We start from the raw sequence: 25,223 nt of genomic DNA, 5'->3' as shown, positions 1-25,223 counted from the left end.
AATAGTGGATGCTGGCCGCACTTAAGCGACTGCAGCTATCGAGCTCGGTAAGACCACAACTAGAGTACGGTTGAAGTGTATCTGATCCTCACCAAGATTACTTGACCACGGACAGCTCCTTCATGGATTGCATTTTCTTCTTCTCCTCCCAGAACCTCTTCATCCTTTCTCTTCTTCTCTCCCGCTCTTCTTCCGAGATATTCAGTATCCTCTTCTCTTGTCTACTCCACTGGTGACTCTCAATCCTTTTCCTGTATCCATCCCTATCATTGATCTCTGGCATATTAGTCGGTATGTACTTGCTTCTCCAATTTTCCTTTTCTTCCACCTTGATCCCCAATTCCGACCAATCTTTCCGGAGTTCAACTACCCACTTGGTCCCTGTCTTTCCTCGTGTCCTCGCTGTTGTTTCCCGTACTCTTTTCGTCATTCTATCCATATTCATCCTGATTACATGTCCCGCAAACCTTGCTCTTTTCAGTTTGATTTCTTCTGAGATTGTCCTCATGTTCCGGTATAGTTCTTCCCTGGGTCTCCTCATCCATCTCTCACCTGCTCTCTTAGGGCCTAGTATTTTCCTCAATATTTTTCTCTCCTCTTTCTCTAGTTGTTCCGCACCATTTCTTCCTAGTGTTATTGTCTCAGCAGCATATAATACAGCATTTCTCACCGTTGCCTTGTAGTAATGTCTAATCTTTGCGTCTGTAAAAGAGTAGCATTACGAAAATATGACAAAGTTCATGCCAAATGTGCTGAAAATTGTTACAGAATGTTGCTTTCTTGCTTGTGAGTTAATAGTTCAAACAGACCACAGGGTCTGTTTGCTGAAAGTCTGTATAACTGTATACGCCGTCCAAATTGAAGATAAATTCTTCTGTTTTTAGTGCCTTCTCCATTACTGGGGGGTGTCCGCGATCACAGCGAAGTCTGTCCTCAGCAGTCTACTAGAATCTAGTCCCGTGAGTTCCTCAACCAAGAGTGTTTCCTGCCAGGCTGAGTGGCTCAGACGGTTAAGGCGCTGGCCTTCTAACCCCAACTTGGCAGGTTCGATCCTGGCTCAGTCCGGTGGTATTTGAAAGTGCTCAAATACGACAGCCCCTTGTCGGTAGATTTACTGGCACGTAAAAGAACTCCTGCGGGACTAAATTCCGGCACCTCGGCGTATCCGAAGACCACACCCTGTACGTCCATCAATGTTACTGTGCATGATCAATTTAAGTGTTCGACTTTTCATTCCTCAGAATATGCCCAAGGCAGGCTGTTTTTCTTTTCCTTAATTGTACGCACCAACATTAGTTCCCTTCCCATGCCTCTGAGTACTACAGCATTGGGGATGTAGTCGGTCCATGAGATCCGTAACATCATTTGAAAAATCCATATCTCGAAGGCATTTATTCTCTTAATGTTATTATTATTATTATTATTATTATTATTATTATTATTATTATTATTATTATTATCATCTGTTTACCCTCCAGGTTCGGCTTTTCCCTCGGACTAAGCGAGGGATCCCACCTCTACCGCCTCAAGGGCAGTGTCCTGGAGCTTCAGACTCTTGGTCGGGGGATACAACTGGGGAGAATGACCAGTACCTCGCCCAGGCGGCCTCACCTGCTATGCTGAACAGGGGCCTTGTGGAGGGATGGGAAGATTGGAAGGGATAGGTAAGGATGAGGGAAGGAAGCGGCCGTGGCCTTGAGTTAGGTACCATCCCGGCATTCGCCTGGAGGTGAAGTGGGAAACCACGGAAAACCACTTCGAGGATGGCTGAGGTGGGAATCGAACCCACCTCTATTCAGTTGACCTCCCGAGGCTGAGTGGACCCCGTTCCAGCCCTCGTACCACTTTTCAAATTTCGTGGCAGAGCCGGGAATCGAACCCGGACCTCCGGGGGTGGCAGCTAATCACGCTAACCACTACACCACAGAGGCGGCTATTATTATTATTATTATTATTATTATTATTATTATTATTATTACAACCTTCTCCATGCGGAGGGTGCCACAAGGACAAAGTAAGTCGACTACACAGTATTTTGTCTTCTAAGTTACTGTTGACTTTGCTAGTGGGCCAGGTAGAAAAATCACCACAAGGCTCAGGAGTAAATTTGCAATACGGTTCTTCAGATGTTACATAGATGATTACGGAGTATGGTCACTGAACCTCGTATTGCGGCGATAGCGATGTCGTGAAGTCGTGTCCGGCTGAGACCGAGAGAATCCCATAGCTGTACAATAAATTTAGAGATTGTGCCTCGAGCTCCGATCATGAGTCCATGGACGGAAATATTGTCTAGGTGATATTTACATTTCAGATTACATGTTTCAGCGCCGTACAGAAGCACTGAATATACGTAGCATCTGGCGCAGTTGGAAAAGCATCCTCCTTGACGCAGGAAACTAGGGGTAAGGGTTATTCTGCCCGAAGGCAGGTCCGAACCTCCGCAGAGGAGTTCCTGAGCCGGAGTTTACGTGCGGTAGGGTGGCCAGTTCCTTTCCGCTCCTCCATTCCCTTACCCCCCCCCCCACCAACAGCGCGTGGCAACCCATCTAACTCCTGACCACGCCCAATGTTGCTTAACTTCGGAGATCTCACGGGATCCGGTGTTTCAACACGGCTACGGCCGTTGGCCGCAGGAAACTAATATGGAATAAATAATATTGCTAATAAATGTATTCCTCTTCAGTGGAAAGCAACTTTATATCTAACAATAAATGAAACTATACCAACGAAGGATAAGTTACCCGACAAGGACGGTGTGACTCCAATATATCTGAACATTGCCAACAAAGAGATACATTAATACATCGTGTAAGTGCGGACATGCGGACGAGATCGTTCGCAAAAATATGCAAAATACTTCAAATGACTCCAAATCCCATCTTAGAATATCGACTACCCCCTGTGGGTGGGGGACGCAGACGTAGAATACACCCGCGGTATCCCCTGCCTGTCGTAAGAGGCGACTACAAGGGGCGACTAAGGGATGATTGTCTTAGAACCATGAAACTACTTGTGATTAGATCCACCACGCGGGGAACACCATGGGTCGCTTATGCTTGCGCGTAGTACCACTATGTTAGGTACACAATAAGTTTGTGATTCGTAGCAATAGAGTGCGTTGCCGGCTTTTAAAGTACCTGTGATTCGTACCCCTATATGAGCAACACCATGGTTCTGCTTTGCATATGCTTAGTACCCACTCTGTGAGGAACACTACGGGATAGTGCGGGTCTCTGTGCTTAGTCCACTTATGTGAGGAACGTTATAGGCTTGCGTTGTCTGTAAATAGCGCCGCAGTGTGCGAAACACCATAGGTCTGTGTTACATGTGCGAATTTCATTACCTGTGAACAGTACCATAATGTATGGAATACCGCGAGTCTACGCTACTTTTGATTAGTACCGCAACATGACACATACCATGTGCGACTCGTTGGCTGAACGGTCAGCGTACTGGCCTTCGGTTCAGAGGGTCCCGGGTTCGATACCCGGCCGGGTCGGGGATTTTAACCTTAATTGGTTAATTCCAATGGCACGGGGGCTGGGTGTATGTGTTGTCTTCATCGTCATTTCATCCTCATCACGACGCGCAGGTCGCCTACGGGAGTCAAATAGAAAGACCTGCACCTGGCGAGCCGAACCCGTCCTGGGATATCCCGGCACTAAAAGCCATACGACATTTCATTTTTCACACATACCATGGTTCCATTTTCCTGGCGATAAGTACCATTATGAGAGGCTGATGACCTAGATTTTGGACCTTTTAGACTACAAGCATCATCGATTCAGTATTGTGCTTCAGAAGCAGTCCCTTTGTCAGTAATACTATAGTTTAACGTTAGTTTCTGGGAATGTGGGGCATTGCGGGTTGCTATATTTCTAGAAAATAGATCTCAGAGAGTTAGAGTAGGTGAAGCTTTGTCTGACCCTGTAATAGTTGAGAGGGAAGTTCCTCAGGGCAGTGTTATCGGACCTTTATGTTTTCTTATATATATATAAATGATATGAGTAAAGGAGTGGAATCGGAGGTAAGTCTTTTTGCGGATGATGTTATTCTCTATAGAGTGATAAATAAGTTACAAGATTGTGAGCAACTGCAACGTGACCTCGAAAATGTTGTGAGATGGACAGCAGGCAATGGTATGTTGATAAACGGGGCTAAAAGTCAGGTTGTGAGTTTCGCAAATAGGAAAAGTCCTCTCAGTTTTAATTACTGCGTTGATGGGGTGAAAGTTCCTTTTGGGGATCATTGTAAGTATCTAGGTGTTAATATAAGGAAAGATCTTCACTGGGGTAGTCACATAAATGGGATTGTAAATAAAGGGTACCGATCTCTACACATGGTTATGAGGGTGTTTAGGGGTTGTAGTAAGGGTGTAAAGGAGAGTGCATATAAGTCTCTGGTAAGACCCCAACTGGAGTATGGTTCCAGTGTATGGGACCCTCACCAGGATTACCTGATTCAAGAACTGGAAAAAAATCCAAAGAAAAGCAGCTCGATTTGTTCTGGGTGATTTCCGACAAAATAGTAGCGTTACAAAAATGTTGCAATGTTTGGGTTGGGAAGAATTGAGAGAAAGAAGAAGAGCTGCTCGACTAAGTGGTATGTTCCGAGCTGTCAGCGGAGAGATGGCGTAGAATGACATTAGTAGACGAATAGGTTTGAATGGCGTTTATAAAAGTAGGAAAGATCACGATATGAAGATAAAGTTGGAATTCAAGAGGACAAACTGGGGCAAATATTCATTTATAGGAAAGGGAGTTAGGGATTGGAATAACTTACCAAGGGAGATGTTCAATAAATTTCCAATTTCTTTGAAATCATTTCGGAAAAGGCTAGGAAAGCAACAGATAGGGAATCTGCCACCTGGGCGACTGCCCTAAATGCAGATCAGTAGTGATTGATCCACTGATTGTTTTAACTTCATATCCATCCATTCATTCTTCGTCCTGACGTTTTCGAATTCTGGTTAGTGGAGAATTATGGATATTTAAATTGCCATACCATTTCGTACCATTAGAGACCGATGACCTAGATGTTAGGCCCCTTTAAACAACAAGCATCATCATCATCAGAATATCGACTCATCAAAATAGAGCATGTATTGATACCGGCCATGGTCAACAACGCTGTTCTCTGGCTAACTGCAGGAACCATTCACTTCGTTATGAAAAACCGACTGAAACCAAGAAAATTGAACTTCAGAACATTTCAGCAATACATACGGGTGGAAAGATGGACATATAAGTGTAGTCAGAAGATGTCAACAGGTTTTGATTCATTCTTATACCAGTTTTAGTTCATGGCGTAAGTGTTTGGATATTGGTAATTATTATATCATTATAAGGCACTAATATGACACGGACTGCTTCATGAACTGACAATACAAAAAATAAAGTTAAGAAGTGATCACCTTTTGTCATATTTTTGTTATCATAGGGAACCAGGACGATGAACTTTAGACAGTGTATCTCATCAGTATTTCTGTATTCATTATACATGTTCATTGTAAAGGGTTAATTTGGTAATAAATATTTAATAATAATTTTAAAAAGAAAAGTTGTGGCGTGTCTCCAAGCTGAGGCTTCTGTCATACAGTGGAATACTTATTTGAAGAAAGCTAGTAGGAGCCATTTCTATTCGTACATGGATCTCTAAATGCGGGGCTAAGTCCTCAGTAATCCAGCTGCTAAGGTACTTAAACTTCAGCACTTGTTCAACTTATTCCCCATAAATATTCATAAGAATGTGAGTGTGAAGGTGTGTCCACACTAAGATGTTTTCGTTAACTTTGTTAATAAACATTGTTAATGGACAATGTCCATGAAAATTTCTATCTGTTCATAAACAGAATAGTGTGTTCATTAACTTTTCGAGCATGTTGATAAACAAAATTTCTTTAACTTTTGTGAATGAAACTTTTCATTAACATTTCGTGTTTTCGTTAAACATGCGCAATTAGAACACGCAAATTCGTAGCGCTAAATGCGATGCTTTTTTATTTTTTCGAAATCGACTATCGATTCGTAAGCAACTCGTATACACCATACAAATATATAAGTGAAGTGTAAGAGTCACCAGTTGCTAGGAATCTTCAAGTTATACTTAAACCAAACCAAACCCCATGGCACTACAGTCCTTGAAGGGCCTTGGCCTACAAAGCGACCGCTGCTCAGCCCGAAGGCCTGCAGATTACGAGGTGTCGTGTGGTCAGCACGACGAATCCTCTCGGCCGTTATTCTTGGCTTTCTAGACCGGGGCCGCTACCTCACCGTCAGATAGCTCCTCAATTCTAATCACGTAGGCTGAGTGGACCTCGAACCAGCCCTCAGGTCCAGGTAAAAATCCCTGACCTGGCCGGGAATCGAACCCGGGGCTTCCGGGTAAGAGGCAGGCACGCTACCCCTACACCACGGGGCTGGCCAAGTTATACTTAGCCCAACTTTAATGGAGACGACATTCCGATAATTTGTATCATTTCTTGCAATTTCAGGTCCACAAACTGTCGACAAGAACCTAAAGTCTTGTGGGGACATTCTCAGAAAGTTTTAAAAGCCTGCTGCATCATGAATTAAAAGTTCTGACACAGGTTTTAAGTGTCCTCTCCAAACTTAATTCTAAACGCTTTTCCAATATTTTTCTTCGCCACACTTTGTGTTTGCGCTTTTCTCTAATTGCACTCATTAAAATAATGAAAACTGCAGCTGTAGGTATTTTCTTCTTCCTGGCCCTATCCATTGTAACCTCACAAACAGATATTTCGGTGTGGACACAATGTTAAAGAAGTTTGTTAGCAAAACTTTATTAACATCTTGAGAAATATTTTCGTTAACATTGTTCATTAACTTTGGTGTGGACTAACCATTAGGAGTTCTTATAATGGCCATCATCTTTGTCTTGTCGGTGCTAATTTTGAGTCCAAGTTTATCCCCTTCCGCTAAAATTCTGTGAAAATAAATAATGCTACAAATTAGTGAAATATCACGTTCAAAAATATCTTCGTCTAGCTGCAATTCGGCACGTTTTATTGCCCTGGTACATGATGTTTAAAGAAATTTGTACTTGAGACATTCTGGCACCTCAGCATCTGAAGAAATTCGGAGGAAAGTCGCTTTGTGATGGGAACAGTTGAGTTATAAACGAGCCCAATTCCTTGCTATACCTGCTATTGTGAAACTTAGGGGTTGACAGATAAGCTTATTGCGAACAGTTGAAAATCTGCTACTTCCGGGAAGTTGACCGTATTCATTACCGAGCTCATCCAAGACCATCTACAACAACAAAAACAAAATGGCCAACGCATCGGTTCAATGTAAACACGCCTGTGATACATAAACATAACCTTTTGATTATCGTATTGAGTTGCTAAGCTGTTAATAATAACGAACAGAATACTTTACTTTTGGGAAGAGACCAATACTACACTGACTGACAGGGCAAATGCAACACCAAGAAGGAGTGGTCAGAACTTTATGCCAATTGCAGGGTAGACTGACGTCACTGAGGTATGCTCATGATGTGAAATGCGCCGCTGTGCTGCGCACGTAGCGAACGATAAATGGGACACGGCGTTGGCGAATGGCCCACTTCGTACCGTGATTTCTCAGCCGACAGTCATTGTAGAACGTGTTGTCGTGTGCCACAGGACACGTGTATAGCTAAGAATGCCAGGCCGCCGTCAACGGAGGCATTTCCAGCAGACAGACGACTTTACGAGGGGTATGGTGATCGGGCTGAGAAGGGCAGGTTGGTCGCTTCGTCAAATCGCAGCCGATACCCATAGGGATGTGTCCACGGTGCAGCGCCTGTGGTGAAGATGGTTGGCGCAGGGACATGTGGCACGTGCGAGGGGTCCAGGCGCAGCCCGAGTGACGTCAGCACGCGAGGATCGGCGCATCCGCCGCCAAGCGGTGGCAGCCCCGCACGCCACGTCAACCGCCATTCTTCAGCATGTACAAGACACCCTGGCTGTTCCAATATCGACCAGAACAATTTCCCGTCGATTGGTTGAAGGAGGCCTGCACTCCCGGCGTCCGCTCAGAAGACTACCATTGACTCCACAGCATAGACGTGCACGCCTGGCATGGTGCCGGGCTAGAGCGACTTGGATGAGGGAATGGCGGAACGTCGTGTTCTCCGATGAGTCACGCTTCTGTTCTGTCAGTGATAGTCACCGCAGACGAGTGTGGCGTCGGCGTGGAGAAAGGTCAAATCCGGCAGTAACTACCGCTAGACAACGCGGCATCATGGTTTGGGGCGCTATTGCGTATGATTCCACGTCACCTCTAGTGCGTATTCAAGGCACGTAAAATGCCCACCGCTACGTGCAGCATGTGCTGCGGCCGGTGGCACTCCCGTACCTTCAGGGGCTGCCCAATGCTCTGTTTCAGCAGGATAATGCCCGCCCACACACTGCTCGCATCTCCCAACAGGCTCTACGAGGTGTACAGATGCTTCCGTGGCCAGCGTACTCTCCGGATCTCTCACCAATCGAACACGTGTGGGATCTCATTGGACGCCGTTTGCAAACTCTGCCCCAGCCTCGTACGGACGACCAACTGTGGCAAATGGTTGACAGAGAATGTAGAACCATCCCTCAGGACACCATCCGCACTCTTATTGACTCTGTACCTCGACGTGTTTCTGCGTGCATCGCCGCTCGCGGTGGTCCTACATCCTACTGAGTCGATGCCGTGCGCATTGTGTAACCTGCATATCGGTTTGAAATAAACACCAATTATTCGTCCGTGCCGTCTCTGTTTTTTCCCCAACTTTCATCCCTTTCGAACCACTCCTTCTTGGTGTTGCATTTGCTCTGTCAGTCAGTGTATATAGAAATATCCCATATATAGATAAGCAATATTTGGATAATTCAAAATATAAATACTGTATTTTCTAACATCTAGGATGGTAAAGGAAATAGGTAATATAGGATTGCATTCTAAAATAACAGTCCTGGCGGAATATTTGATGCGTTGCAATTCAGTCAATTAATTAATCAATCACCATTGATCCCAATTTAGGGCTGTCGTCCAAGTGGCAGATTACGTATCAATTGTCTACCTAGTCGTTTCTCAAGTGATATCAAATAAGTTGGAAATTTAGGTATCTAATTGGTGTAGATATAGTAGGGGGCACCCTTGATAAATTATTCCAGACCGTAATTCTTCTTCCTATAAATCGGTACTTGTTTTAGAAAACATTTATTTGAATGACCTTTCTATTACCACACGCTTTTAAATATAATAGCCTATCTCGTTCAAGAAGTTTGTTAGAAATATAACCTTGTCGCGAATTTCAATTATATCATAACAGTGATTCTGATAATGATCCACCAAACTGCTACATCTGTTTGACTTCAGATAATAAATAGGAGAATCAATTGGAAGTTCTCTGGTAGCATAAATATGCATTATCGTACAAAGCACTTCAACACCCAAATCGTTGGCAATGTAAATAGCCTACGTACTGTGACACTATAGCAGTTGATACCTTGTCCTCTAATTTTAACAAAAGCTTGCATCTGGGAGATAGTAGGTTCGAATCCCACTATCGGCAGCCCTGAGAATGGTTTTCCGTGGTTTCCCATTTTCGCACCAGGCAAATGCTGGGGCTGTACCTTAATTTAGGCCACGGCCTCTTCCTTCCAAAACCTAGGCCTTTCCTAACTGTGTCGGCGCGACGTAAAGCCCCTAGCAAAAAAAAAAATAACAAAGAGAACAATAATCTTCACTCACAGATAAAATGAATAGCTTTATCACTTTTTATAACCACACTTTCAAAATTCTCAAAAGGTATAGTAATTGAGAAATGTACTAGGATTGGTAACAACACAGAGTTTTGGTCTTATCCGAAAGAAAAAAAAATAGCTCATCAAGTACACGGAACACATCCTCTCTATTGAAATATTTATCCTCGAATGTTTTAATGTACCCTAATACATTACTTGTAACTACGAAATAGTCACGATGCAATAAGTACACTTGATATGAATGGAAGTGCATCTGCTGTAATATGAATTACTTCCAGGCATGCAATACGATCGACACGTCCTAATACACTGACTGACAGAGCAAATGCAACACCAAGAAGGAGTGGTCAGAACTTTATGCCAATTGCAGGGTAGACTGACGTCACTGAGGTATGCTCATGATGTGAAATGCGCCGCTGTGCTGCGCACGTAGCGAACGATAAATGGGACACGGCGTTGGCGAATGGCCCACTTCGTACCGTGATTTCTCAGCCGACAGTCATTGTAGAACGTGTTGTCGTGTGCCACAGGACACGTGTATAGCTAAGAATGCCAGGCCGCCGTCAACGGAGGCATTTCCAGCAGACAGACGACTTTACGAGGGGTATGGTGATCGGGCTGAGAAGGTCAGGTTGGTCGCTTCGTCAAATCGCAGCCGATACCCATAGGGATGTGTCCACGGTGCAGCGCCTGTGGCGAAGATGGTTGGCGCAGGGACATGTGGCACGTGCGAAGGGTCCAGGCGCAGCCCGAGTGACGTCAGCACGCGAGGATCGGCGCATCCGCCGCCAAGCGGTGGCAGCCCCGCACGCCACGTCAACCGCCATTCTTCAGCATGTGCAAGACACCCGGGCTGTTCCAATATCGACCAGAACAATTTCCCGTCGGTTGGTTGAAGGAGGCCTGCACTCCCGGCGTCCGCTCAGAAGACTACCATTGACTCCACAGCATAGACGTGCACGCCTGGCATGGTGCCGGGCTAGAGCGACTTGGATGACGGAATGGCAGAACGTCGTGTTCTCCGATGAGTCACGCTTCTGTTCTGTCAGTGATAGTCACCGCAGACGAGTGTGGAGTCGGCGTGGAGAAAGGTCAAATCCGGCAGTAACTGTGGAGCGCCCTACCGCTAGACAACGCGGCATCATGGTTTGGGGCGCTATTGCGTATGATTCCACGTCACTTCTAGTGCGTATTCAAGGCACGTTAAATGCCCACCGCTACGTGCAGCATGTGCTGCGGCCGGTGGCACTCCCGTACCTTCAGGGGCTGCCCAATGCTCTGTTTCAGCAGGATAATGCCCGCCCACACACTGCTCGCATCTCCCAACAGGCTCTACGAGGTGTACAGATGCTTCCGTGGCCAGCGTACTCTCCGGATCTCTCACCAATCGAACACGTGTGGGATCTCATTGGACGCCGTTTGCAAACTCTGCCCCAGCCTCGTACGGACGACCAACTGTGGCAAATGGTTGACAGAGAATGGAGAACCATCCCTCAGGACACCATCCGCACTCTTATTGACTCTATACCTCGACGTGTTTCTGCGTGCATCGCCGCTCGCGGTGGTCCTACATCATACTGAGTCGATGCCGTGCGCATTGTGTAACCTGCATATCGGTTTGAAATAAACATCAATTATTCTTCCGTGCCGACTCTGTTTTTTCCCCAACTTTCATCCCTTTCGAACCACTCCTCCTTGGTGTTGCATTTGCTCTGTCAGTCAGTGTATATCAAAATAGTGTTAGAACCAAATTTCAGTAAAAACATCACAACACTAACGTTTCCTAATCAAACCAAACCAACAGAAAGAAATAAACAGATGCTTCGTACATGCTCATACTTACACTTGAACAAACCGATCGGGACGCCATTTTAGCTGATATCGATAGCTGCATTAAGGTCTGATGTATTGTAGTTGGTCTTGGCTCATCTGTAGTAGTATCGAGGGTGACGAGATATTGAAAGTAACGATAAGTAATCTCTGCGTCTTTGATTCTCCTGCATCTACAATGATTTTACCTGGTTTTACCAAAAACACTGTTCATTTCCATTTACCCTCTCTTTCCAAGATTCCTTACTACCATCTAGAAGGGTTTCCCTGCCGCTTGAACCAGCCTTTATGGGTGTTAGAACTCTACTGTCGGCAGCACCTGAAGATGGTTTTCCGTGGTTTCCCATTTTCACACAAGGAAAATGCTGGGACTGAACCTTAATTAAGGCAACGGTCGCTTCCTTCCCACTCCTAGCCCTTTCCTAAACCACTGTCGCCATAAGACGTATCTGTGTCGGTGTGACGTAAGGCAAAAAAAAAAAAAAGCTTTTCTGGTTTATTACCGAAATCTTGTCCGGCTAAATGGTTAGCGTGCTGGCCTTTGGTCACAGGGGTCCCGGGTTCGATTCCCGGCAGGGTCGGGAATTTTAACCATCGTTGGTTAATTTCTCTGGCTCGGGGGCTGGGTGTATGTGTTGTCTTCATCACCATTTCATCCTCATCACGACGCGCAGGTCGCCTACGGGAGTCAAATCAAAAGACCTGCACCTGGCAAGCCGAACCTGTCCTGGGATCTCCCGGCACTGAAAGCCATACGCCATTTCACCGAAATCTTTACACAGTTTCTTCTTCGAATCTATAGTGATTTGTTTCGCTTTATTACTACATTTCGGTGTAATTTCCTATATATAAAAACAGTTCTTGTTTAGAGACATACTGATACGCTTCCTCTTTACGTTTAAAAGCCGTCCTGGCGTCGTAATTCCACCAAGATGTTATCTTTTTTCCCATGTTCACACACCACACAGCTATTCGTAGACATTCTCTTGCTGCTTCTACTGCAGCATTCCTCTATTGCACCTATTCTCTATACCTGCTGAGAGTCTATTCTCTGGAACTTTTCACCAATCCTATTCATGTCTTTCTAATTTCGTTCGGGAGATTTTTAACCCTTATCCGTCTGCAGACACACTTCACTTTCTCTATCGTACGGCTAGCGGTGCTTATTATTATTATTATTATTATTATTATTATTATTATTATTAGGAAGCCTCCGTGGCTCAGACAGCAGCGCGTCGGCCTCTCACAGCTGGATACCATGGTTCAAATCCCGGTCACTCCATGTGAGATTTGTGCTGGACAAAGTGGAGGCGAGACAGGATTTCTCCGGGTACTCCGGTTTTCCCCTGTCATCTTTCACTCCAGCAACACTCTCCATTCTCATTTCATAGCATCTGTCAGTCATTAATTAATCACTTTGGGAGTGGCGACTCCATCGTACTAATAGCCTATATATGATTCATTCATTACACCCCTGACCCGGTCAATTAATGGAAAACAGGTTGTAGGTTTTCATTATTATTATTATTATTATTATTATTATTATTATTATTATTATTATTATTATTATTATTAGCAGTTTCCCGCAGGCTCCGACCGAAATGTATGGTGTTGTTCGTTACTATCCTCACGGATGTATTTGCAAAGTTTTGAGTTAATGATATAAAGCACATGATCTGCTGTGGTAATAGAATGTAATATGATGTCAACAAAACACATGAAAATACATCACACAAAGAAATTAAATTAAACGTTCCTTGGAACAACACTACGCGCCGAACTGTTAAAAAGTCCTTCAAAGATCTTCGTCATGGAGACAAATGTACTCATAACTTTTCTCAGAATCTACCAATTTAAGTAGTTATTACCTCAAAAGAAAGTGCTTGATCCACTGAGAGTTTTTTTTAGATCAAAACAAACTGCGTACCTCAATTAGAACGAAAGATATGATTGCTTCAATGAGAAAAAATGTTGAAGAAATGAGATGTCAAATTGAATGTGCACTCATAACTTTCCTCAGAATCAACCAATTTGAATAGTTAAGAGCTGAAATGAAAGAGCTTGATTGATCCACTGAGTGTTCTTAGGCCAAAACGAACTCCTAGAACCAAAGATATGATTGCTTCAAAGAGACAAAAATGTGAAAAAATCAAATAATTTTAGGAAGGCGGAAGTTAAGTGATTTATAGTACCTGATGACAAATCTGTGCATGAATACCTTTCAGTTAAATAAGAATGAAGGAAATCGACCGGATAGAATGGCTGGACTGACTGACTTTAGTTTTCATAATTTTTTTAATATATAGAAGATTATTATTATTATTATTATTATTATTATTATTATTATTATTATTATTATTATTATTATTATTATTATTATTATTATTCGCTGGGGCCATCAAGGACCACGTTAAGTCTTGTTGCATTTGACACTGAACTTTGCCTTCTTTAGAGCCCAAATTTCCCTCATTCTTTGTGAGTGGGCCTGCTTACGCTCCTCTGTCCAAGGGGCACCGTGTCTTCTCTTCGGTTGCTCGTCTCGGTCTAGCCCGTTCGTCAATATTTTCTTGCGGAAGAGATCTCTGTTAAGGGCGTCTTCAGCTGAGATATGTAGCATTTGCAGGTGTTCTTCGGTATTTCTAAACCAGGAAATTGTGGTTTTGGGGTTTGAATAAAAAAGTGAAAGATTTCCTTAGTTAACTTTCTTCCGTCCATTCTTTTCAGATGACCGTAAAATCGTGCCCCTCTTTTTCTGATCGTGTCGGTAATTTTCTCTATTTTGCTGTAGACTTCCTTGTTGGATCTCTTTTGATGGATTCCATTTCTATTATTATTATTATTATTATTATTATTATTATTATTATTATTATTATTATTATTATTAACGGGTTAATTGGCTGATATTTGACACAGAAAAGCTATATCCAAAGCTGTAGTCAAACCAGCAGCCTTGTCCAAGTTTACGGTAGGATGGTTTGCACAAGCAATGGCGATCTGCAGACACTTTTGAGCCACGTTTTATCAACATTGCTGTCAGGAGTTTATGGTCTCTCTCCCGCTCCCTCCCCAGAAAACCGGCACCATAAAGGACAGAGATAAACTTACAATATATAATTTTATCTGCTGTTTAGTTCCGTAAAAAAAATACCACTATCTTGTTTCTTTAGTCCTGTTATTTCCCGTTGTAATCTCCTACCTGCGTCCAGTTCTAACGGGCAGGTAGAAGAAGGAAGAATACCTTTACCAAATTTGCAAAGGGCTTCCCTCCTTCCTCTTTGATCCCTTCAATTCCACCTGTAGCTGTGTCAGTGACCTGTTACCTGGGCAAATCTCTTCAGGAACATAACAGACCGCATCGCGATTTTACAACCGAACAGTGCTTTGTTATTGCCCAATATTCCTTTGCGGTTATCGGCTGTTGTATAACAGAGGGCGTTGAACTGCTCGCTAGCGTTCTGTCACGGCCTTCTAAACTGAGGAACCTTACCGATACAAAGGTACTTAAGAAAAAATGTTATCTTACGACTTTGATTTCACTTTGGATAACGGGAGATTTTAAAAAGATATGACAGCAATGGCGGAATAGAATATGCTGTTGTCTTTTTGATCGCAGGACGGTTATAATTTCGTCGATCCAAAGAAAAAGCTTATATTTATGTCCTGTTTTTTCAGTTCTGTGTTAAATTTTACTTAATAAATCTTATCTTTTATCAATCACATCAACCACTACTAATCTGCATTTAGGACAGTTGCCCTGGTGGCCATTTCTTAAATGAGTGCAAAGAAATTGGAAATTTATTGAAAATCTCCCTTGGTAAGTTATTCCAATCCCTAACTCCCCTTCCTATAAACGAATATTTCCCCCAATTCGTCCTCTTGAATTCCAACTTTATTTTCATACTGTGATTTATCGTACTTTTAAAGTCACCACTCAAACTTATTCGTCTACTGATGTCATTCCACGCCATCTCTCCACTGACAGCTAGGAACATACCACTTAGTCGAGCAGCTCGTCTCCTTTCTCCCAAGTTTTCCTAGCCCAAACTTTGCAACATTTTTGTAACGCTACTCTTTTGTCGTAAATCACCCAGAATAAACCGAGCTGCTTTTCTTTGGATTTTTTCCAGTTCTTGAAAAAGGTAATCCTGGTGAGGGTTCCATACTCTAGTTGGGGTCTTACCAGAGACTTTTATGCCCTATCTTAAATCCTTACAAAAACCCCTAAATACCCTCATAACTATGTGCAGAGATCTGTGCCTTTTATTTACAATCCCATTTATGCGATTTTTTAAATATTAACATCTGGGTACTTAGAGCGATCCCCGAAATTAACTTTCACCCCATCAATGCAGTAATTAAAACTGAGAGAACTTATCCTATTTGTGAAACTCACAACCTGACTTTTAACCTTGTTTATCATCATACTGCTGCCCAGTATGGCTCAACAGTGCCCATACAAAGAAGATAGACACTCAGTTAAACGATACAATGAGGGCTATATCAGGAACCATCCAATCCACACCTTTGGATTGGTTACCAGTTCTTTCAAATATTCCACCTCCTCATCTCCGAAGACAAATGGCACTGAAGAAAGAATGGCTTAAATGCTGTGACAATCGTCTTCTACCAATACATCAAGACTGCCTACGTGAAGATCTCAGGCTGAAATCTAGGAACCCTTCTTGGTTACTAGGAAAGAGGCTAGCCCAAGATGAATTTCATACTAACACTGCCTGGCGCGATGGGTGGGTAGCTTCAAACCCTGACAGATTAGGTCTAATTTCGGATCCAGTTATGCAACCTCCTGGTTTCAACTTACCCAGAAAAATCTGGTCATCACTTATCGGATCAGAACTCAACATGGCAGATGCAACTTCTGGAAACACAAGTGGAAGATTACCAGCGATCCTTATTGCGACTGCTCTGACGTGCCTCAGACCGTTCAACATATCGTCACAGAGTGCCCACTCCGAAGATTCAGTGGGACAATAAAGGATATCCACGAGCTGTGAGTTGGCTAACAAAACTGGACATTCAGCTTTAGCAGCAATGCAGATAATGATGAGCTCAAATGTATAAATATAGTTTGTTTATTACGTACTTGTTCTGTGTGTACACATGAAACTGTTTTTCGTGTAATTGTACATATTTGTAAATAACCAAATTGTAACAATGTATCCTCATGCCATACGAAATATATAAATATATATGATACCATTGCCTGCTGTCCATCTCACAACATTATCGAGGTCATTTTGCAGTTGCTCACAATCTTGTAACTTATTTATTACTCTATACAGAATAACACCATCCGAAAGAAGCATTATCTCGGATTCTCTGATTAATTTAACACTTCGGTTAAAAATCTTTGTTTCACGAACACATTTCTAATATTAATTATTACGAAACAATTGTTAAAGACGTTTCCATGAGATTTTTGAAAGCGTTTGGCAGTGACCGTCTTCTGTTTCTTTACATAAAGCGCTCAGAGTGATATACCGGTATTTGAATTGTATTTTGTCACTCATGATTGATATTATTATAGGTTAGTAGCTCTTGTAACCGGATCAGCTCGAGCACTTTCTTTGAATGTTTAATTTTAGGATTTGTATTAACTGTTTGAAGTGATTTTTTTTAGATTTCTTTATTGCGACGTTAACTGATTATTTATTTATTTATTTATTTATTTATTTATTTATTTATTTATTTATTTATTTATTTATTTATTTATTTATTTATTGACTGCAGCAGTGGCGAAGTAAGGGCTCGTAGGCCTGTCCTACACTTAATCACGTAAATTACAAATAATATATATAAAAGAAATGTACTGTTATATTATAAAGTCAAAGATAAGCTATAAATTACAGATTTGGGCAACCTATAATAAAGAAAAAAGCAAACTTCAACAAATAAAATAGAATAAAAAATCCGGAGCATAAAGGTAAGAAGGAAGAGACAAAGTCGTAATGAAAAAGTAAGGTACAAACTGAAAAATATAAGCAGTGCTTAAAGAGAACACAATATACATACATACATACATTATCATTATAGACTGTTATGCCTTTCAGCGTTCAGTCTGCAAGCCTCTGAGAATTTACTAAACGTCGCCACAATCCTCGATTTGCAACTAGTGTTGTGGCCTCATTTAGTTCTATACCTCTTATCTTTAAATCGTTAGAAACAGAGTCTAACGATCGTCGTCTTGGTCTTCCTCTACTTCTCTTACCCTCCATAACAAAGTCCATTATTCTCCTAGGTAACCTATCCTCCTCCATTCGCCTCACATGACCCCACCACCGAAGCCGGTTTATGCGTACAGCTTCATCCAACGAGTTCATTCCTAAATTAGCCTTTATCTCCTCATCCCGAGTTCCCTCCTGCCATTGTTCCCACCTGTTTGTACCACCAATCATTCTTGCTACTTTCATGTCTGTTACTTCTAACTTATGAATAAGATATCCTGAGTCCACCCAGCTTTCGCTCCCATAAAGCAAAGCTGGTCTGAAAACAGACCGATGTAAAGATAGTTTCGTCTGGGAGCCGACTTCCTTCTTACTGAATACTGCTGCTCGCAACTGCGAGCTCACTGCATTAGCTTTACGGCACCTTGATTCAATCTCACTTACTATATTACCATCCTGGGAAAACACACAACCTAAATACTTGAAATTATCGACCTGTTCTAGCTTTGTATCACCAATCTGACATTCAATTCTGTTGGATTTCTTACCTACTGACATCAATTTAGTCTTCGAGAGGCTAATTTTCATACCATGCTCATTGCACCTATTTTCAAGTTCCAAGATGTTAGACTGCAGGCTTTCGGCACAGTCTGCCATTAAGACCAAGTCGTCAGCATAGGCCAAACTGCTTACTACATTTCCACCTAACTGAATCCCTCCCTGCCATTTTATACCTTTCAGCATATGATCCATGTAAACTACAAACAGCAAAGGTGAAAGATTACAGCCTTGTCTAACTCCTGTAAGTACCCTGAACCAAGAAGCAATAAAGGTAAAGCAATAAATATGGAATGAGGATAATAAGTGGAATTTTGAAGAATATTACAATATGTAATAAAGTAAATGCAAATATAAGTAAGACCATAAAAAGTGATCAATCTACATGAGTAAAAAGCTAAATATCATGTACATTTACACTCTAGTAGTAATAATAATAATAATAAAAACACAATCGCACAATATATTATACGTCACCAATAACACGAAATAATCAGCGATATGCAACAGGTAATCTCTACATGCAGTCTTTAAAATTTGATATTGAGTTCCTGACAGCAGCTGGAAATGAATTCCAAAGTTATGACCCAGCCACAAGGAAGGATCTGTTATACATTGAAGCGTGGTTGATGTGAAGAGTCCCAGATCTTGTGTTACAATTATGGAATGAGGATAATAAGTGGAATTTTGTAGAAATGCATTTACGAACTCTTTTGTAAATTTAGAGTTAATTTTATGTGTCTAATTGTAAATTTTAGTTTGAGATTAAAATTTCGCGTTGAACACTTCCCTTGTGGCAGCCTAGATTTTTCATTTTTGTGAAGAATGAAGCCATGCATTTCATTGCCGACTTTTCAGTCTGTTAAACACACTGCATTTACAATATAAATTATAAATGAATCTATACCAACGAAGGGTAAGTTCTTCCGACATGGACGGAAGGTGAAACTAGTGTCTTGTTCCACCGTTTGGCGGTAGCACACTCACAGGGGCCAACGAATGCACTCGTAATAGCCATTTGATAACAATACTGTCAGCATAGGAGCAGACAACATGGAAAGCAACCGTCAGGGACAGCGCCATACGACTTGGTTCCTATGGAAAGAAGGAGTGACCACTGCAGAAATTCATCGGCGCTTGGTGGCAGTCTGCTGAGAACATGCGCCGTGACGGAGAACAGTTTACAACTGGGTGGAACGTTCGAAAATAGGACTCACGGTAATGGAGCCATGTCTCATCACCAGTCACAAGCCTAGCCATGAAGTCGACTGGATCTTAATCATGGCGTTGCAAAAGCTTTCTGCACACGTCCACACGCCTCTGCTTTTGGTTTGCGGACAGGAGTTTAGGCACCCACGTGGATGACATATTCCCCAACTGTAAATGGCCGTGCACGATCCGCTGCAGGGTGTTTCCGCTAATTCCAGTGGCTGCTTCTATTTCCGTAAATGTGATGCATTTGTTTCCTTGGATGGCCTGTTCGACCCGGGCAATGTTGACTGGTGTTGACACTGTTACATTCCTTGCTGAACTGGTTCTCTTGTTCACCGATGTGCGTCCTGTCAAAAATTGATGAAAGAAACCAGTGTGGACTGCGAACTTGGAATGAAGAATGGACTGCTAAGGCCTCCGACGAACGGAGATCGATCCTTGACCCTACGCAACACCACCCGGGTTTCATCTCCCGCGGAGTGAATGGGCATGGTAGAAGTGGCTCTGCGATGCATTCATGGGTCCTGTGACCTTCTCCAAGCTGTGGCTGTGGTGAAGAATTTCAGACAATGCGACACATCACCTTCAGATGCCCACATAGAGCCTCCCGCGGACCACCTCCTGACAGCTTCAACAATGGCTATTCAGTGTCTTCAACAACTGGACATCCTAGTTTAGTTTTCATTCCTTAATTCATGTATTTACTAATATTTTATATCATTTTTGTATTTTTTTACTTCTATTTTTCTGTATTGTACATATCTCTCGATTTCTACTTTATGTTTTATCTTGAATTTTTATATTTATTCTATTTTATAAATTATTTGTTACTTTTACACGCTACTCAATGTGCGCGCGGCTTAACTTGTACCGCAAGCTAAATAAATAAATAAATAAATAAATAAATAAATAAATAAATAAATAAATAAATAAATAAATAAATAAATAAATAAATAAATAAATAAATAAATAAATAAATACATAAATAAATAAATAAATAAATAAATAAATAAATAAATAAATAAATAAATTAACAAACAAACAAACAAACAAACAAACAAATAAATAAATATTTAAATAAATAAATAACATTTTTTACCTAAAATTCCTAGCTCTATTCATCACATGCTCTGTTAAGATGATGGACGATTAATACATCTTTTCGTATGTTGACGATAATTATGTGCCTTTTGTATATTTTTAAAATAGCTCTCTTCCGAAATTGGTGCGCAGAATTATATAGAAAGTATGAAGGAAGATAATATTTTAGAAGTTTTAGGGAATGATGAAGAGGCTGACTTTTATGAGTATAGTGAAGATAAGTTGGAGTGAGAGATGCTGAAGATGTTTATTACGTTATCGTCAAGCTCTGGTAATGTTGTGATGGTAGTGGTGATTATTTTACAGTTGGGCAACCATCAGTAGCGTAGGCAGGACCGACCGATTATAGTTACAAAATTAAGATAGGACATAAGGAAGGTGTGTGGTTCGCGCATGCATAAGTATCATTATAATGGCACTGATACAAATAAATGTTGTTGATATTCAGATTACATTACCAGCACACTACAAAATCCTACAGAACAAGAACAATATGATCGAGGTGAATAGTTTTACAGTGAATGGTAAATTAAGATTAGGGCCTCTCAGGGTGTGCAGATACCCCACTCCTCGATTTGAGCTGTCTCCCTCTCTTCCCCTACACCTGTCTCGCTCGCTCTGCCTATTTCCCCCTTCCTTATTCGCTATGCAGCGCTCCACCAACCGAGCCAAGTTGAGCCGAACTTAGCCGAGATTAACCGAGTCGCCCCGAAACAAAACTCTGGCCCGAACAGAGCCGAGCGGGACCGATGCACGGTGCACAGAACCTCTGCGCCTCGTTTTGTATGCGTGAGATTTGAGAGGCCCTGGTTAAGATTACAATCTAAAATCCAACTTTTGGGGCTTCCTTAGAAAGTAAATTCAAAAGATCTGTTGGTTTTACAATTATGACTCTAACAATGTTCAAAAGAGTCAGCCCATTGAATTGACTTTCACTTGTTTATTTTATTTTGCAAATATTCCATTGGGGGTGGGGGTTTCTAACCCCCAGTAACACCCCCTACCCCCTTGGCTACGCCTGTGGCAATCATCCTCAATTAACACTAATCAGAAGGGAAGGGATCCAACGCTTCGAAAAATTACAGAAAGACAAGGGCCACGAAGGTCGTGAAAATGAAAGACTCCCTAGGCCTCCGTACGCAATACCGTTGGTATCGTAAAAGAACAAGAGGTGATTGAGGCAGGTCGGATAGGATAGATGAAAGTGAAGAACTTGGCACAGGGAAGTGGAACCAATACCGGGGCTTAGTTAAGGGTCCAACCTACGCTCCCAAGTTAAGTCATTGGAGCCACTTTTAATCGCCTCTTATGACAGGCAGGGGATACCGTGGGTGTTATTCTACCAGCCCCACCCACAGGGGGGTTTGCTAATGTTGTCGTTCCATGACTGCTAAATAACTGTGTAAATACGAGGCATTTTTAGCCTATTACAACCATTGTAGAAAAGTTCAGAAAAATCTGGTATGAGGCATGTATAAGGCTGAATAATAATGGCGTGTGGTCTCTGGAGAAGCCTGTGCAGGTATTTGGAGTTAACGCCGTCCAGCCGACCTGCGCGGCTATGAGAGTGAGGCCCTACCTATGATGAATTCTAATAATGAAGACATGGTTATGGGGGTATTTACGGGTTGTAGTAAAGATGTAAAGGAGAGGGCATATACGTCTCTGGTAAGGCCCCCAACGAGAGCATGGTTCCAGTGTATGGAACCCTCACCGCGACTGCTTGATTCGAGAACTGGAAAAATCCAAAGAAAAGCAGTTCGATTTATTCAGGGGGATTTCCGATAAAAGAGTAGCGTTACGAAAATGTTGCAAACTTTCGGCGGGGAGATTTGGGAGAAAGGAGACGAGCTGCGCGACTAAGCGGTATGTTCCGAGGTGTCTGTGGAGAGATGGCGTGCAATGACATTAATAGACGAATAAGTCTGAAGATCACGAATTGGTGCATCCGGGAGATAGTGGCTTCGAACCCCACTGTCAGCAGCCCTTAATTAAGGCCACGGCCTTTCCTATCCCATCGTCGCCGTAAGACCTATATGTGTCGGTGCGACGTAAATCAAATTGTAAAAAATGGTAGAGGACAAATTGGGGCAAATATTTGATTACAGGATAAGGAGTTATGGATTGGAATAATTTACCATGGGAAAAGTTAAAATAAATTTCCAAATTCTTTGCAATTAAGAAAAGTCTAGGTAAACAACAGATCGGGAATCTGCCACCTGAGCGAAGAGGCCGTGGTGTGGAGAATTCCATGGACCAACCTGGGGCCTGTTCCACGAACGAACTTTGCAACTTTTCAACTTTGCACTTTTCACTTTTCAATTCTTGCAAAGTCTTTCTGTTCCATCATGATCTAGGTTGTACTTTTCAATTTCTTCGCAAAGTGAAAAGTCTTTGCGAATGAGTGATCCGATCGAGTTTATTCCATGAGCAAACTGTATAGGCCTAATACTCTATGATTTTAATGCTTTACTTTTCGTGGCGAACTTGGCGGTATAATTGTCGTACCGTTAAAGTTTTTATCATGGGAAAGAAAGGTTATTATAAGAAGCTGACTGTGCTGGAAGTTGTCAAGGAGAAATTTGACATCCTTTTTTGACAACTTTAAGGATAACCTCTCAAATGATGACACACATCAATGTTAACGAGAGCACCGTCAACACATATACACACAGAAAGACATTCACCCTTCATTAGAAATCCTGTCGCTATATTAAGTGGATTATCAGGCCAACGTACTGTTAGGAAATATTTCATTTACTATAACATCTACGACTTTGGTAACAGTTCTGCAAATAATTGATTTTGATGTCCCATGGATTGCTGTTACACAGTACAGCTGGGCACCATTTACTAAAAAATGTAAACATAAGAATTTGTTCTTTTTCGGAAAGGAATTTACTTCTTTATGTTTCAATAAATGACCGATCACTTCAAGAATATATTCAGCCTCTGTTGGGATAATACGAAATCACTCGCGGTATTACGTCGAAGTGAGGTTATGAAATTTTTTTTTTTTTTGCTAGGGGCTTTACGTCGCACCGACACAGATAGGTCTTATGGCGACGATGGGATAGGAAAGGCCTAGGAGTTGGAAGGAAGCGGCCGTGGCCTTAATTAAGGTACAGCCCCAGCATTTGCCTGGTGTGAAAATGGGAAACCACGGAAAACCATTTTCAGGGCTGCCGATAGTGGGATTCGAACCTACTATCTCCCGGATGCAAGCTCACAGCCGCGCGCCTGTTATGAAAATTAATCCTGTCTTTGTACGTTCTATTATTGGATTCTTCATCACTGTCCTCACTTGATGTTAACAAAAGCTCACGTCGTAACGTATTTATATCACTAAACCAAATTCTACGCCGAAAAACTAATGTACATTCTTGTTAATTAACATATGAAAAGGGAATCATCTCTTTGCAAGATTTTTGAAAACTTTTCACTTCATTTCTTTGCACTTTGCATTTCTGTACCAATTGAAGAACATAACAGGCTTGAAAAGTGAAAAGATTTTTAACTTTTCACTTTGCAAGCTAAATCTGAAAAGCGATGGTGGAACAAAGTTCGTTCGTGGAATAGGCCCCTGGAGGAAAGTATAAGATCGGACGGCGAGATGTTGTACAGAATGGTAAGCTAGCTAGAAGGACAGACCAAGTAGGCCTAAATATAATACATAGGACAAGGTGGAAGAGAATGGTCATTGCACCGAACTCCAAATAAGAGATGAAGAAGAAGGAGGAGAAGAAGAAGAAGATTCCTTTACAAGTATCACATTGTCTTTCCCATACGCAGGAGTATGGGTTCTAAACCTTACTGTAGTCCATAATATAGTAAAGAGGACAATGGTGTAATTATAATCTTTATGGCTAAGTTCTCATGAAAGAAGTGGCGGAAACTTGAATGCTTGGTGAAGAATGAAACCTAACATTATCTCGTAGACAAAAGCTAGGAGAGTCTAAAGCGAGTTGAACACAGCATTGAACTTGGCCAGTACTTTCACTGCCTTTGGCGACAGTCGAATGAAGGAGCATTGTTATACATCAGTATGGTGACCTAGTCTTCAATACTACGTACTTGTCGCCCGTCCAAGAACACAATCTCGTCTGGCAAGAGTCCATCCTCATGGGTATCATACTGTTAAGAACGGCCTAGATACTGTGATGGAATTTCCGAGACTTCAAGTTAAATGACCCCTGGATGCTAACCACAGGAACTCAATTATTATTATTTCTTGGCCTTTTTGTTTATTATCTGGGGTCAGCACCAGTTGAAATGAGCTCACTTTTACGGTCAAATGTCCTTTCTGACGCGAACCATTCGTGGAGGGATATATTCCCTTTACGTGTTTCTGTGGTTGTTGATATTGTGATGCGTTGTACGTAAATGAAGAAGGAAACGAACCCAGAATCCTCTAAACTGAAGGCCACGATCGAATCATTCAGCTAAGGAGCTTGATTACTTTTTCACCATCATCATCATCATCATCAGACATATATACTTTATTGGTGGCGAAGTTAGTAGGGATCTGAGCCCTACCTTACACTCAACAACCATTTCATACACATATAAATACATCTTCATTATAG

This window comes from Anabrus simplex, chromosome 14, assembly GCF_040414725.1.
Source record: "Anabrus simplex isolate iqAnaSimp1 chromosome 14, ASM4041472v1, whole genome shotgun sequence".
NCBI lineage: Eukaryota > Metazoa > Arthropoda > Insecta > Orthoptera > Tettigoniidae > Anabrus > Anabrus simplex.
This window is presented reverse-complemented; position numbering follows the sequence as displayed.